The sequence below is a fragment of the Pleurodeles waltl genome, chromosome 5 (assembly GCF_031143425.1).
Source record: "Pleurodeles waltl isolate 20211129_DDA chromosome 5, aPleWal1.hap1.20221129, whole genome shotgun sequence".
NCBI lineage: Eukaryota > Metazoa > Chordata > Amphibia > Caudata > Salamandridae > Pleurodeles > Pleurodeles waltl.
In genome coordinates this window covers 378,776,128-378,789,398 of record NC_090444.1, presented here as the reverse complement: position 1 = coordinate 378,789,398, position 13,271 = coordinate 378,776,128, and the positions used below count along the sequence as shown (strand labels likewise).

Sequence of the window (13,271 nt, the reverse complement as noted above, 5' to 3'; positions counted from 1 at the left end):
CAAGCATCGTAGCAGGGATACGGTTTCTTGCATCATGTCCTAAGGCTGCATACATATGAGTGACTTGCATCTGCCGTATGCACTGGGTTATCCGTGTACCCTTTAGAACGCGACATCTGACGCATGTACGTCCAGCGAGCAGGGCACCATTAGAGCGGATTCCTTACAGCCAATAATGGCCGACTACATGCTGTGCAAGCTCTGTTAACCGATCAGACACAACTTACAGTGCCATGGTAAGGTGTTTTGCAGAGCCTTGCTTCTTCCAGAAATGTTTAACCGTCGACGTTGGAACGCCTCTGCCCACCTCCCCCGGTTTATTTCATACCATCCACAACCCCGCCCCCCCCCCCACACCACCCACTCCCAACTCCCCATCAGTTGTGGGAAAGCAGTAGTAATTACCGGTGGTCAGGCACGTAAATCCGGTGGCCCCAGTGGATTCGCCTGGACGCACCTACGTAAAGGGGTGGGAGGTTCCAAAATGTTTTGAGCTTATTCGGCATAACCGACCCAGAATCCAGCCAGCCCCTCTGCCAGGCTCTCAAAACGCACACTGCGGGGGGCTGGAGGCTCCACATTTCAACAGAATGTTCTTTATCGAAGGAAGGACCGAAGGGCTCCATAGTTAAGCGCCCTTCGTGCGCATTGTGCAAATGTCTGCCTGCACCCATCACGTGTTTTATGCGTCACATAGAATTGAACATCAGCACACGTAAAATATTGTATTATTCTCGTAGATGTCAGGCACAGTGTGTGCGTTAACGTCGAAGCTATAATCCTGTGTGGGGATTCCAGTTCGCTAATTACAAATTATTTCTACTGGAGCCAACCTCGGCATGTGGGTTTTTGGATATTTGATGATTATTTTCGACAGGCCAAAATAAGGAACCTTTGGTCAAAGGAAACCAACAGAGAGCGTCGAACACCAACTCCAAGGTGTAAGCAGAGTCAAACATTCATCTTATGTCCAATAAACCCTTAAATCCAAAGCTAAATCAAGTGAAATAATTTGTACCTGGTCAACTTGAATCTAGAGACTAGTTTTTGTCTGTTGTGACAATGTTTGCCCTTCCTTTAAATTGTGTATCTTTACTCTACCTTTTCAGATTGAATTGCTCAGCCTTTCATTCGGATTTTTGGGGCAGCGACATTTCGCCTCCTGCCCTCCATCTTAAATCCTTATTTTTGGTAACAATGTTTTTTACTAGTTGTGTAATGCTGTGCGGCCCGTAGTTATGCCACAGAGAGAGAATGAGAGAGCTGCAGAGTGTGCTATCTGTGTTACATTAATTCAGATGGATCTGGATGCAGGTAGGGGAAGGAGGCGCAGTATGGCTTAATTTTCGAAAAACTGCTGTGTCGCGTGTCAGTGCACGGGCTTGTGCTGGTCAGACATGATTAGTAAAAAAAAAACAGGTCTTTCCAGTTTCTCCAGATACAACGTGCAATGAAAAACCATTAACAAGGCGCATTTTACCAGATGAAAAGGAGAATGCAAAGATAGGGCGTTGGTTGGTTGAAGTCTCCCGTCAATCATGCGACTAAGGCGGAAGCACGTACTAACCGAAACAACGTCATCAATCAAATGGACAGCTGTGGCTGCTCTTGGTGTCTGCCACGAAGCGTCTAGAAATGCTTATTCCACGCTCCAGGAGCGGTTGGTGATGAGTAGGTGTCCGAGGAAACCGCAAGGAGCCAAAGACACAGAAATAAAAGCATATGAATACATGTTACCACATTCTTAATTTTGTTATACCAATGAATGGTTTAAGATGTATAATCTGCAAGATCATCAATTTAATATGCGTGTCAGGTTTCAGACTTGAATACAGTAAAGGACGACAGGCATTGTGCGTCATTAAGAGCCCCCGAGTGAGAGCTCCGATCTTGGAAACGAAATGCGGACGTGCCTGGCCTCTGCCCCTACCCGACTTCGGATGTAACCAATCAGCGACCAGATGGGGTCCACCATATCCAGAGGGGCCTGCGGGCACACTCCTGTGAATGAACAACTCGAATAATAACCATAAAAGCAGCTGTATTGACGTGCCATGGTTTCAGATCAGCAGTGCCCACCAAAACAGGAGGTCCGCGCCATGGCACACAGTGCCAGGGCACATCCTGGCGCTCTGGAAATAGCACTAGAGAAGCATGCAGTATCTGTTCGCGCACTGGCAGCGCTCACCCAGTATAATTAATGTGCACGGGGATGCCCCAGGAATCTGACGCAGTCACGACTCGTGTGTGGTCTATACCACTGGGATTCACAGCGCCACGAAAGGGCACCGTCTGCCGAAGGTTTTTATTAAACAGTTGTGCCAGCACTGTGAACACTCATCTGGGACTACACTGTAGCGCTACTCACTCTCTTGGAGATAGGCGTCAGTTCGTTGAAGTGTGACGTGTGAAAGGCGCTTGGACTTCAGCAGGGTGACCCAGCCATCTGTACTGAAGGCTGGGGGTCGGGGACCAGAGTTGGGACGGTCTCGGCCGGGATGGCGGGGGAGGTACGCTGCTGTACAGCGAGTCTGGGCGGTGGTGATGGTGTGCCGCAGGGCTGCAGCACTGTCTCTGCAGCGCTGCAGCATTGGCTGAGCGATGTCCAAGGTGCTGAATCACCGCCTGCGACATTAGCAGTGAGCGCGCGCTCCGGGGGCCCGGGTATTGCCTCCAGGGGCTCTCGGACCGCGCTTCCTGCTCCAGATGTACACCCAAGCAGCGAACTTCCCTCTGCTCGTCGGAGGCGACTGGATCTGGCGCCCTCAAGAGTTAACTCTCCAAATCACTGAACCTTGACCTTCGAGAAGCTAGCTCTAAAGCACAATGTAGCTCCAGCCGAGTTGAAAAACAGAAATTCGTGGATCAGGTACCCAGAGAACGCCAGAGAGCCGCACAGAGAGTAACATTATCAGTTACAAAGACCAGTACAGTGCGCTGTCCACGGTGCTGTACTCTACCGTCGCGTAGCACTCCGGGCGCAGCCTGCAGCACAGGGCTCCACCCAGAGCTGTCCGCGGTGCTGACCCGTCCCTCTACCCCTTCGCGGTCACACAACATCAAACAGCAGCAGTAAGTACCCTGTCCGAGCAGCAGGACCTTTTCTTGGGAGCCCCTCCTCAGTCTGCGCTCTCCGTGGTGCTGCCTCAGCCTCCATTTGCGACTGCAGACAGGCACGCACACTGCATAGAGCAACATCAGCAGAGCACTCAGCCTCATCAATAAAAATAAAAAAAAACCGCTGTCGAGGCCCAACCACCGACGACAGCAATCACAAAGCACATACTCCTCTCTGTCCACCGCTCGTTTTAACGCGCTTCCGAATATCGAGGAATAAAGAGACTTCCAAAGAACAGCCTCAAAAAAGCTTGGAGAGGGAAAACGACGCCTTTTTTCTCACACATCTTGCAGTCCTGATGTGGCGGTAACAGATGTCAGCATGAAAAAAAGCCAATGCGCCTGTTTAGAGACTATCGCAGAAGAGGATTACCTTACCTGGAAGCACCTCAGGATTAAATGAAGCAGATGTGGTGAATGGGGACGGCCGTCTGCACGCTTCAGACTGCGCTCTGCAGCGGGAAGGAAAGAGGCGATGTTTCCGACCTCTTCCTCTTCCAGTCTTCCTCTCTGGAATGGCGCTCTGCCCTCATCAAAGAGAAGAAAAAAGGGGAGGGGGCTTATCACGAGGGAGGAGGCGGGGGCGGCAGCAGCAGCGTAGGCTGGAGCCCGGCTCGTCATCACTCATTGCAGCTGCTGCTGCACCCACCGCAGTCCTTTGCATTTACTTCTGTTTTCGGTTCAAAGCTAATCTACGTAGCTCGGGGACAGTGTGACGAGGTGCGTGCAGTAAGGCAGGCTTCGCATAAGGCTCCAGCCCAGGGTATCCTTTATTCGTGGAACTGAAAATAAACCGGGGATATATTTCGCCAAAGTGGGGATCCCTGCAGAAGGGGTGCACTGTGTCTGACTGTATATAATTTTGTATTACAGAAAGTCGTGGATTTCTTGTCCAGAGCTGAAAAACATATTCCCTTCACACCACAGAAGTGCAGTGGCCCAGACTCGGTCAGTCCTCTATTTAAGGCTTAATATGATGTCCTACAGGGATATATTTTAGATATTAGATGAGACACCTCACCCGTCCTATGGGAGCATGCTTCATCATAGCTGCCTCCTTTCACCCGGGTAGGTGAATAGTGCCCGAATGGACTTAAACAAGTTAAAAAGTTAAGGCGCTTGTAATAAGTATTTCTATGGAAAAAGTGCAGGGTTCCAGTTGTCAACGACTATGGGAAAGCATTAGATTTCTCTTTATTCACTCGATATTGTTAAAAATACACATCTGGATGTATCATCAAACATAATGGTTTCTGCATCCAAGGTTAATGTCACCTTAAGGTTCAGCCGCAGACATATGGGTCTCTCGGCTTTCTTCAGGACCACAAACTCCCTGCCCAACAACCCTCACATTAAATAGGTTTTATCGGGTAAGGAGTCCTAAGGCTCCCTCACCTGTTTTTCAGAGTTATATAGAACCTGTAGAAACATGAAATAAGAAAAGAATATTCGTTTGCAACCCTTCTTGGCAAGAAGAGTGAACACCATTATCATTCAGTAACTCACTCTCAGTGGTCACTGTAAACAGACAATCTCTAATGCCATGGTGAGACCCCGTTACCAAGTGTATATGGAAATTCGTAGGTGTCATTGATTGGAGGCATTCAGCACTGTAGACATACATGTGGTCACTTAGTCATATGTATGGCATTAAAATATTGTGCACCATCATCATTATACAGTGTTGTGATTTACCCTACGTGGTCCCTAATCCATCCTCATCGGCTTAAGAGAGTGGGCATTACCGAGCAGTCACAGGAGGAAAATAGAGCAATCACACGAGGAAAATAGCATCTTTCTGACACAGTTACCCCCACTTTTTGCCTGGTGTCAGTGTGTTTAGATTGTAGTGCAATAGTGTCCTGCTAACCAGGACCTCAGTGTCTGTTCTCTCTTCTCTAAATTTGGTTGTTTGGTAATTTTTACACCCCACCATTGTCATACTGGTGCACCCATGCAAGTCTCTATACATGGTACTTAAGTACCCAGGGCATTGGTACATCAGGGGTCTCCCATGGGCTGCAGCATGTTTTATGCAACCCATGGGAGCCCATTCAAACTGTGTCTGCAGGCCTGCCATTGCAGCCTGCATGAAAGAGTGCATGCACCTTTCACTTTAGATAAAAGGCTTGCTTTAGATCGTGGTCACTGCACTTGGACACTGTAAGTCACCCCTCTGGTAGGCCCTTCAGTCCAAGGGCCGGGAGCATGTTCCTAAGTGTGAGGGCACTCCTGCATGAGCAGAGATGGCCCTTCAACCCCCAGACTCCATTCCCTGGGCTTTGTAAGTGCGGGGAAGCATTCTTAAGGTATGTAGTGGACATTGGTCAACATGAGTAGTCCAACTACATAATGGCTTCTACAAACCTAAGCATGTTTGGTATCAAACATGTTGCAATCATGCAACTACTTCGTTTCCAGTGATAGTTGCATGATACTATGTACTCTGGGGGTTCCTTAGAGAATCCCCCAGATCTGCCAGAACACCCTTCCAGGGTCTGCCTGCCAGCCCCCGCTGCTGCGGACCCCCAGACACTGTTCTGCCCTCCTACTGCTGAGCCTAACTTGAGCAGGGAAAGACAGGACAAAGGGTTTCTTGCAGGAAAGAGGTGTGACCTCCTCTCCTTTAGAACTAGGTGTCTCTGGGCTGGGGTGAGGTGGCCTCGCAGCACCATCAGACTGCTTTGAAGGACACATTTGGTGCCCTCCTTGCATAAACCAGTTTGCACCACTGCAGGAACCCCCGGTTCCTGCTCTGGCACGAAGCCACAAAAAGGACATGGGAGTGACCACCTCCCTGTCCAGCTCCTCCCCTAGGGAGGTGCACAGAGCTCTGCCAGGTGGCTGGTTGATTTTGCCATCTTGGAAACTAGATGTGCAGAGGCCCCTGGGAGCATCTGACTGGTTAGGCCAGGTAGATGACGTCCCTGACGCCTTTTGAGAAGTGAGTACTGCAGAGGGTTACTTAAGGGCTCCCCAAGGGTGGGTCTTCAGATTTGTTGAGCAAGGCTCTGCAAGGAATTCGCTGCAAGACATCTTCTGCTCGTGGCCTGCGGAAATGCTGCTGGTCTGCTTCTTGTAACTGAAACAAGACTGTATCCAGTTGGGAGGGCTCAGATTGCATATTGTTTCTCCAGCTCCTGTAAGATTTCTGCAACATCCATGAATGTGCATCATCCAGGGTCACAAGGACTCTGTTTGCACCAAGAAGCAAGAAGGAATTTCCCTTGGAGTGAAGGAGTCACTCCCCTGCATCCGTAGGCACCTTTGGATGACAATGACTATCTGGTGGATTCTGCTGTCCCACGGACATCGAAAGGCTCTGTAATAAAAGTGGTGCTTCTGTGGTGCTCTCTGGGTCCAACATCTCTCCTGATTGGGAGACGGTGGGCCCTTGCTGCAGCTACTGGAACAGAACCTCTGTGCACCACAACTGTTGCTCTTACCAAGGCTTGTTGGCTCTTTTTTCCCAAGAGATCTTCAAGCTCCAATAAGCCCCATCCTCCAGCACTCTGCAACTCCAAGTTCAGCTTCCATTCTGCAGCTTCTGTGGTGTGGAACTCTTGTTTTGTTTTGCTGCTGAGGCCTCCCTGTGACTCCCTGTGCTTGCTGCCAGTGGGTCACCTGTGGGGCTCCAACATTTCCTACTGGCTTTCCTTCCTGTTGAGGGGCAGCCCTGACTCCCCTCCAAGAGTCACGTCATGTGGACCTTGCTGGTCCCCAAAAACCTGCAATCTTCTCTGTGACAACTATTGCATTTGCTTGTTGATGATCCTGCTGACCACTGACTCTCCTGCAATCCGGTGACCAACATGGGACAGATTGTGAGTGACTCCAAGGATCTTCTTGCATCCCCTGGACACCACAGCTGGACTTCATTCTTCACTGACCTGCAGGAACTTCACATTAGGGGGTGAGCATTGTCTACCTGCACCGACTGGACATTTCTGAGTGGTCTGGACACTGTCACTTTCTTTTTCAGGTTCTTCACGTCTGGAATCTGCATGGGTCAAGACAGCGGCTGGACAACCGAGGCTCCCGTTGACTCCAACAAGGGTTTCCGACATCACTTCACCCTTATGCACCTGGGCTCCCTGATGTAGGCACTCCAATAGTCTGGGTATCCACGGGTGGGGGTACTATCTATCTTTCTTTTGGACAACTGGTTCCCTTGGGGTCCTCCATGAAGGGTCCTGAATCCTAAAAAATCCAACTGTGATGGTCCTGTGTTAGCCTATAGGACACCCAGCTCAATAACAACTCTGCACCCAGGCGCCTGTGGGATTTCTGATACTTACTTCTGGTAATTCCTTACTCATCCAGCCCTTGGGAGTCTAAGACACTTACCTTGGTTGGGCACCTCCATTCTTATACTACTTTCTTAGTATATATAGTTTACCCCCTATAGGGTCTAATGCATTTACATGCTTTTCCTGTTTTTTGCTAAGTGTGTATTGTGTGTGTAGATATCTCCCTGTCATCGCCCATGGTCTCGCCCCTTTTACAGGAAAACGATAATAAACATAGTTTATTATCATTTTCTTGTAAAGGTTTTGCAGCTGCTTGCTGACAGGGGCCTGGGGAGGTGGCGCTCCTTCGCCATAGTGGAGGAGCCACCCTGTTCCCATCTTTGTTGCACCCTTACCTAATTCATTCCTAAGGCAAACTGAAAAAAGTATTATCAGAACATCTGTCTATCCATCGTCCGTGAGTGACCCCCATTAGCTAATCAAATAGCTAAAAGTGGCAATATTTCCAAATCAAGACAAGTTTGAGCTTGTAAAGAGATGCTGTGCGTAGTTTTTTGCAAAGTATGGGAGACTGCATGCATTGGTGTTTGCTGCGGGCAATGCGTGTGGTAATATCAGGAATATCAACAGTAAAGAACTGCCCACCAGGCCATAAAACAGGCCCAAAGACAACCAAAAGACTGGCCCACATGCTGGTCTGTCAAATCAGACTTTCTGGCACTTGCATTTGCCTTTTAGGTCTATCCAACAATGTATGTTTTAATTGTGTTCTAATAATGTCATAAATAATGCTTGCAATAAAATAATTTGCTTTGCTTCTATGATTTAATTGTAAGGTGTGCAACAGGATTTATATGTATTAATTATAATAATGTGAATTTAGCCTTTCTTTAGCTTGACTAGGCCTGAGAGATTCATTCTTGGAGCAGTAAAGGGAAATTACTTGTTTATTGTGTTCCCTCTGACCTGGATTTTTTTCCTAGGTTCCTGACATGATGTTGAATGTCCTATTGTATTGAAGGCAAATAACATGTTTCAGTATAAAATATGTCACAATATTTGTTCTAGTTATTGAACAAGACAAGAAATTCATGATTCTCATGTGCAATGTGTTTAGTTTATATTGTGTGTCATGAGCAAATAATTCTGAAGTAACATATAATTAGAAAATGTAATGCTTGGCGGAATTGTATGAAATCATCGAAGTGACTAGGCACTTTTGCTAAGAAAATCCAGAATAGTTGCAAACTTGATAGTGCCCTCAACAGCCATTGGACACTGAATCTGATGTCTAGAATGAACCCACCTGAAGGAACAATCAAGAGGACCCTGGATATTTCTAATTAGTGAAAGATTTTGAAAGTTAGAGATAGTTCATCGAGAGAGTTCAAGCCTGCTTCAAGTCTGTCTGGTCATTCTGCTAGAGCCAGTCTTGATGCACTGGTGATTCCCGGCTACACTCAGCTTCTTCTGAATCCCTTCACCCTTTAGGTATCTTTTGATGAATAAAGTCATATTTAATTTCCCCATTTGTTTATGCTGGTCAGTACTAATATGCCCAACTAATTCTGAATTTCTGACTTACCCTATGTGCACCCCGTGTTCTGCACTGTCCTGATGCTGCTGTCAACTAATATCGAGAGAAGGTGATTGCACTTGCTGATGAAGTATGCTGTCCCATGAGGAGGGGTATAACTGAATGTGGTTTCTTGTTTTCTTTTCAGTTTAGGTACCTGCACCAGCATCTTTTTTTATAATGTGTTGCCCTAGTTAGATGATTTTTCCAAATTATTTATGTTTTTCCTTTGTTTTTGCCCGCATGTGTTAGCCTGCTCCCACTCATGCAAGTCCTTATTCATGTGTGAGATAAGGATGGCCCAGCTCTGAAACTGATTGTTAAACTTCTATTTTGATGTTTTACTGATGTATCCATCATCTGCTTTGAAATCTGATATTAAAGTGCATATTGTGGTTGATGCTTAGTAGGTTAATCTTTTTAGATCAGCCAATGGTTTTTATGTATGTTTATAACTTAGTTTTGCACGCCATACACGTAACGTTGATTTTGGGACTGTAATACAGCTTTGAAACTTTATTGAGCTTATAGTTTAATTTAGTGTTAATTTCATCATGGTGGTGTAGAATTGTTTATGATTTTAAATTCAAGTTGGATGTCACAGTGTTTTGTTTGTTTTCACAAAACGTCAGTTGAAACAATGGTGGTTTGTATAAAAATATGTTCTTTATTGACTTTTACAAAATAATCATGACATGCAGCCAAAGTGTTTCATCACAACACAGAGGAACTTCTATAGGGCTGTCAATAAACAAATCATACAATTATTAAAACCAAAACTCATTTAAACCTAACATCATCATGGTGTTAATGAGATTAAAGCAATAACCTCAAGTTAAACCATAGCATGCACCCTGAATGCAAATATTAACAAGACAATTTGCAATCAAGGACCTATGACAAAGAGTAAATTTACATAGAGTTGTTATGTCAGAGCATTCATTAACGGTGGTACATATCTGACTGAGATGGCTGCAATTTTCTCTCGTTCATTAAAGCTTAAAGTATTGCAGAAAAACATCTTAAGTGTCTGAATTTTAAATACCAATTTTAGATCTTATTAGTTTGTTAGTCTTATGAAGTGTGCTTAAAATTATCTAAATGTTGTCCAAATGGTTGACACTCATTTAAAAACTGTTCCTTTGTCTCTAACCGCCCTTCAAGAAGCTATCCCAATATCATACATTACACTTGTTTGCTGAATTTGAACACATTTAGGGCCTCATTATGACGCTGGCAGTCTTCAGACCGCCAGGGCCGCGGTGGTGGTCTGACTGCCGCCAAAGTGGTCGTCCGACTACTTAAGTGGCAGTCAGACCACCACATTATGACCGTGGTGGTTCGGCCACTGTCGGACCGGCAGCATTTTATGATCCTGTTACATTGAATGTAATTTGAATCACTTCAAGCATTCATACAAAATGAAGATAGTTGTCTGCACTAAAAAAAGCAGAATAACTCTGAAAACTTCTTGTATACAATACATGGATTGTAACTGTGTTTCAGATCAATGAAAACACAGAGTTTCACCAGACTTCTAAAAGTCAGAAATATAGATACCATTTAAAGGTATATCATATACAAAGTTAGAAAGTATGTGCTGGTGTAAGAATGACAAAATCAATAAAGACTTCAGCTTGTTTTTAGACAGCAATTCTCCTCTAGTTGAAGCCAGCACCCAGCTGTGTGATCAGGCAGATTGGTGCTATCCAGTGTCCCTGTTTAACTCTCTTATCCATTCCCCTAATACTAACCAACACATTGTTCTGTGGATGGTTGGCAGTAGGTTTACAAAAATCTAGAGGCACACTCGGGGCCTATTGGTCTGCATTGTAAATTTAATGCATGCTGTCTCTTGCACACGTTTATACTACATAGTTTGAGGATTTCAATACCACCTTTTTACCACCAGGTATGTGATTGTTTGAATTATTGCCGCTCCTTGAGTTTAAAAAGTCTAACCAATATAAAATAACATGCTTTCATCATCTGTGCATGTTCTCACACAGCTCCTCTAACTACATTGCAGTTCTCTGGTTTGATATACTGTATTTGAATTCTTGTCTAATTTAAAGGCCCAGCATCAATTATTGATCACCATGGAGGAGATGATGGGGCCACCACTTACGTTACATGCTCTTAATGTACAGAATGTACTTTAACCACCTGTCTTATTCTCAACAGCCTTGAAAAAGCTCATCAGCAGAATGCGTGGAAAGTTGGTTATTGTTCTGTTGTGTGAATTATGAAGAACTAATGGATACCAATATTTAATATTCAATATTAATTGAGATTGCTCACATCTTTACTGACTTGGACTCTTTCCTCATTAGAATTCTTGCAGTGTACATGATCACACTACTACTTAATTAGAGCCACCTTGGATCTATACCGAAACTAGATTATCAAACAGTTGCACCCAATGGCATTAAGAACAGTTCTGAGCAATGCCTGATCCAGAGGTCACAAGAAAAGACAATTTATTTTTTCAGAATTCCACACTGATAAGGTGCAAGCACATTGTCTCTTCCATGGCAGACCTCGGAAAGAGACAAGAACATAAAGTAAGCACTGCCTTCCAAACAAGGAACACCTATACTGTCAGCTTTGTTAACATTAAAGCATCCCTGGTGAGAAGCACAGTAAAACAGCTTTTTATTGTGTTGGGAAAACAACAAAGGAAGAAAATTCTAAATGTAACCAACTTAAAATATTACATGCTAGAAAGGAGCAACGCATAAAGTTCTTACAAATCTCATATTTTCCTCAGTGGACACAGCTATTCCTGCAAGACTAACCTAACAGCCTGGGAGAAGATTTTTGTACTGAGACATCACAGAATTTACTACACATTTTAATTTATGCATTAGAAGAAAACTTAATAAAAGTGTACAATGGAACAGTATCAAATAGAGAGCAACAGTTGGAGAGAGATTACTTAAAAAATGATGACCATTTTTGCCAAATTATTGCTGAGTATGGGGAAGAGACATAATCCAGACAAAAAATGCAAGGTTAGAAGAGATAAGTGGGATTACAACAAATGCAGAGTACATCTTGCCAAGAAATTTGACAATATTGCTACCACCAATCTAGAATCCTAGCCCACCAGCGACAAACACCACCCTAACCATAAAATCTACTACTTCCAAAACATTCTAAAAATCCACTCGGACCTCCAATCGTGAGTCTGCATTAGCGCACCCTTTATCCAACAAAGTATTTTTTTTGTAAGAAGTAAGAAAAAGATACAGATTAGAAGCACGTCAACAAGTGAATGTTGACCCAGCCTATACTATAATAATATAAGCTGAGGTAAAACCAAGCTGAATAAATACAAGTATAACCAAGTGAGGCACTGAAACAGCAGTTTAAAAAAAAGAACAGGAAGCACCAACCAATAACGGGAGAATTCACTAGTATTTAATCAGTCAGTCTACAACCAAACCAAAGACAAGCTACAGATATTGAACAATGGTATCTCATTTTGTCCAACCAATAATAGGTTGTAGACAGTAGCAGTGATCTATTCCTGTTTAGTTGCAAAGTGAAGTTTAAGGGTACTTTTTACTCCAAACTACTTCTGCTCAAGACTAAGGCCCTCATTACGACTTTGGTGGTCTTTAGGCAAAACTGCTGTGAGGGCGGCTGTCAAAAGACCGCCAGTGTTGTCGGTATCCCGCCCGTCGTATTAAGAGTGCACAGATTATTCCAGCAAAAAACAGCCACAAATCCAACACCGCCAGGACAAAGGAAGGCGGGAAAGAGGCAGTTGCACCACCTGCTCTGCCATGCCGACAACTTCCCACCCACCCATCAGAGTACGAGCCACAAATCAGCACAGTGGTCCTTCCACAGTGGAAAACCATTGGCGGTCCGAACTGCCACGCTCAGAACTGACTCCTGTCAGAACACAACACCACATTGGACAGTTTGAATAACCCACACCAGACACACATCCACACACCAGGCACACCTACTCACAGCACTATATAACACACCCCAACACAACCCACAATCCTTTGTGACTAAAACTACTTACACAGACAGCGAGGACCCACAAACGTATTACTAAGCATATACACACCATAGGCACGTATACACTTCACACTCAGCACACACCACACAACTGCACCACTAATACCCTACATACATCACAACTAAACACAACCACCATCACCACTGCCACCTGCCACCACTCCCTACCAAACACCCTAACCCCATCCCACCAAGCACCTAACACTGCCTCACCCCCCAACACAACCACCATGACATGGCAAAAGCACCCACGCTTCACAGATGAGGAGTTGCGGGTAATGGACGATGAA

At 45.1% G+C, this 13,271-nt stretch overlaps 1 protein-coding gene across 2 annotated transcripts in view; it reads right to left on the bottom strand.

Moving 5' to 3' along the window:
• Positions 1 to 3,788, bottom strand: part of SNAP25 (synaptosome associated protein 25) — a 192,327-nt gene extending 188,539 nt beyond the window's left edge. The window contains exon 1 of one of the 2 annotated variants that reach the window (XM_069234120.1): positions 3,496 to 3,788. The gene's annotated coding sequence lies outside the window, so the exon portion shown is untranslated. The remainder of the gene's footprint in view (positions 1 to 3,495) is intronic. The other variant, XM_069234119.1, reaches the window with a different exon arrangement.
• Between the last annotated feature and the right edge of the window lie 9,483 nt (positions 3,789 to 13,271).